This window comes from Papio anubis, unplaced genomic scaffold, assembly GCF_008728515.1.
Source record: "Papio anubis isolate 15944 unplaced genomic scaffold, Panubis1.0 scaffold2067, whole genome shotgun sequence".
NCBI lineage: Eukaryota > Metazoa > Chordata > Mammalia > Primates > Cercopithecidae > Papio > Papio anubis.
Genome location: NW_022162096.1, coordinates 1 through 3,313, shown reverse-complemented (window position 1 = coordinate 3,313; position 3,313 = coordinate 1). Strand labels below are relative to the sequence as shown.

Here is a 3,313-nt window from a genome sequence, read left to right as displayed (position 1 = left end):
AGTTCTGGGACCAGACTGCCCTTCAGTCAGTGGTCTCTGAAGTGAGATTTGCTTATCTTCTGTGGAATAGATCTTGGAAAAACTGAACTTGGACAGCTTGAATTTTCCTATATCATCTCAACTTGGGGTACTTTTGAGTGCCACAGGATAAACGGGAGATTCTTCTGAAGCATCAGTTTCCTGATTCCTCTTTGGAGAGAAAAAAATGTTAATGTACTTAGGGGATGACAGTCACATACGTTTCTAGTAAGAGCAGTCATGACTTCTCTGAAATGAGACTTGGGTTGTCCTCTTTCTGATCAATTCCCACATTTAACAAAAAAGCTGCCTTCTGCCATGAGGACACATGGATATAAAAGTTTGGGAGGTCCTGGTGCACTTCTTCACACTTACAGACATGTAAGGATGTGTGACTCCAAACCACACAGTGTGCAGTTCCTGCCTACTTAATGTTTAGTTTTCTACCTCTGGCTCTGATTTTGGTCTCTGGCAGCTGCTGATTCGTGGCAAAACCCCAGAGCTTGGAGTCAGAAGACTGAATTTAAGTCCCATTATTGCCCACCCTCCCTTTTTTTTAGCCATAATATCCATCCCTCTCAATCAGTAAGTGATTGTGAAAACACCTTGTACAGTTGTTGTGGCATTAAATCAGATGATGTATAAGAGTATTTTGAAAAACTGTAAAGGGTGATGTGGCTGTAGGGGCTGGTAGTTCTCATGAGTATTACTGCTCTTCTTTCCCACAGCTAAAAGAATATCAGCAGAGGAACAGCCCTGCTGTTCCAGCAGGAGCGAAGACAAAAAAGAAGAAAACTGGCGGTAGCCCTGAGACAACCACTTCTGGTGGTTGCCACTCACCTGGGGATGTGAGTCTTGGCTGGCCAGGCTCCTGGGGACAGGGGGCCCAAGGGGGCAGTAGAGGGTAATTGTTAAGATTGCTGGGTACTGGTTAAGAATTCTGGGTTTGAATCTTGCCTCTCCATTGGCTAGGGATCTGACTTATGGCAAGTTGCTTGAGTTCTTTGGGCCTCTCTTTTCACATCTGTAAAATAGGGGTAGTGGTGTTTGATTTTCATTTCTGAAGTTTAAATGATATTCCATATTGTTGTTGTTTTTATGTTAATCCCTAGTACATGTCCTGCTGTGAACACCCAGGATACCCAGGAAATGGTCATTGCTGTTTGATTTTCCTGATCCCTAGTCTCAAGGGGGAGCTGGGCCAATGAGTACAGCCACTTGCTATCAAGCTGTCCCTTTAGGAGTCACAGAAGGGGGCTCAGGGTGTGGTGAGGAGAGCCCCAGGCACTAGGAGTAAGAGAAGATCTAACTTGCCACCAGCTTGCTGAGTGACCACAGAAAAATCACTTCTTACCCTGGGCCTCAGTTTTCTCCATTGTAAGATGACACTGGATAAGATCGGTGTCTTTCATACTTGTTTTTTAGCTGGAGCCCCTTTAGTTCAAGTGAACCCTTACTCAGGAGTCTGGTTTTTTAAGAGAGGTGGAGGTCTGGAGCTCTACCAGATTCATCATCCATGTCCTGGGCCTGAGGAGAGGGGTCCAGTGAGCATATTAAGAGCTGCGTTGGTCAGGTGACTCCACCCTGTGACTGCATCACTCAGGGAACATTTCCATCTATTTGTTCCTGCCCCTGGCAAGGCAGCAGGTGGCCATTTGGAAGAATGGCACAGGCCATGGTTTCAATCTCCTCTGCTCTTCCTCAGCGTTTCATTTTCCTGAACCCACATCTTCCTCCTACCCTGACTTTTTTGTTTCTCTCTAAGCCACTTCTGTCTTTCTCCCCCTGCCCTTGTTTTTCCCTTGTCCCCTCCTATAGGTTCAGGACATTCTGAAGGTGCTGGTGTCCAACCTTAACCATTCCAGTGGGTAGCGCTCCCCCATTGCACAAGTGGAAGGTGAGGCAGTGCTGCGACCCCTCTCTGGCTTGCTCTCTCCAGCTGTGCATGCCCCTCATGCCCCTGAGGCTTCTCTGGTTTGGGAGATACTTTGCCTCTGCCTTGTTTTATGTTGCTGCCATTAACCTTCATCCTGTTTATGTCTGCTTCTTCACCTGCTTGATTGATTGGGTTTTTTTCCTTCCCCGCATCTTTTATCATCTTGGAAATGGTGAGACCTTAAAGTTTAAAAGTAACTTGGGAATAACATACAGAGCAGGCATGTGCGATTTGGGGATTTTTTTTTTTTTTTTTTTTTGAGACAGAGTCTCACTGTGTCACCCAGACTGGAGTGCAGTGGTGCGATCTCAGCTCACTACAACATCTGCCTCCCAGGTTCAAGTGATTCTCTTGCCTTAGCCTCCTTAGTAACCTGGATTACAGGCACCTGTCACCACGCCCGGCTAATCTTTGTATTTTTATTAGAGATGCGGTTTAACCATGTCGGCCATGCTGGTCTTGAACTCCTGACCTCCAATGATCCACCCGCCTCAGCCTCCCAAAGTGCTGGGACTACATACATCAGCCACTGTGCCTGGCCCCTTTGCTGTTTTTATACTTTCTCTATATCCATAACTGTTTCCCTGTGTTTCTTTTTTTTTTTAATTTCTCTTTTTTATTACTCCTGCATCATCTGCTACCCTGAAGGATCTGGAGGTAAGAGGCCCTGAGCCAAGGTGCAGTGACCCTGCAGGCCAGCCCTCCAACCTCCTCTCACAGTGGGGGCTGGGTGCCCCTCTGCCAGCTGAGACAGCCCACACACACCCCAGCCCTAATGATTGTTCTCTCTACCTCTTCCCACAATCCTCCTCCAACTGCTCCTCTCTGCATGTGCCTCAGAGCCGGAACCAAGAACTGGAAGTAGCCCTGGACTCAAGCTCCGCAACAATCAATCAACTCTATGAAAACATAGAATCACTGGTAAGAGTCCAGTGGGGTCCTGTGATTCCACGCTGCCAATCCTGGGCTTTACTTTCCCCTTGGGGCTCTGAAGAAAGGGGCTGGGTCCCCTGGTGCCAAGGGCAAATGGGGAGCTGGAGCACCCAGGCCTCACCTGGAGGGACCCCAGAGCAAGGAGCATGCAGCATGGCTCTTCTGTCACTGTCCTCTTTGCCGACTCTCTCTTCTCCAGACACCCCTGCTCCAGTCCTTGCCACACATGCCCTGGGGTTGTCACCTCTCAGGGAAGCGCTAGCCTGATGGTTTGTCAGGGGTCCTGTATTTCTGCTGTGACTCAGTCCCTAATTTGCTCTTTGAGTCTGGACAAGCCACCTCTCCTCCTTGCGCTGGTGTTTCCGAAGGAGGTAGAGCATCAACGGTCTCGGTTAGCTCTGAGAGTCTGAGATTTAAAGGCTCCTA

The 3,313-nt window shown here is 48.2% G+C and overlaps 1 long non-coding RNA gene across 1 annotated transcript; it reads left to right on the top strand.

Moving 5' to 3' along the window:
- Nucleotides 1–605: 605 nt before the first annotated feature.
- Nucleotides 606–2,875, top strand: LOC116272802. The gene is made up of 2 exons (XR_004181365.1): nt 606–866; nt 2,795–2,875. It is a non-coding gene; the product is annotated as an uncharacterized LOC116272802 (long non-coding RNA).
- Nucleotides 2,876–3,313: the final 438 nt, after the last annotated feature.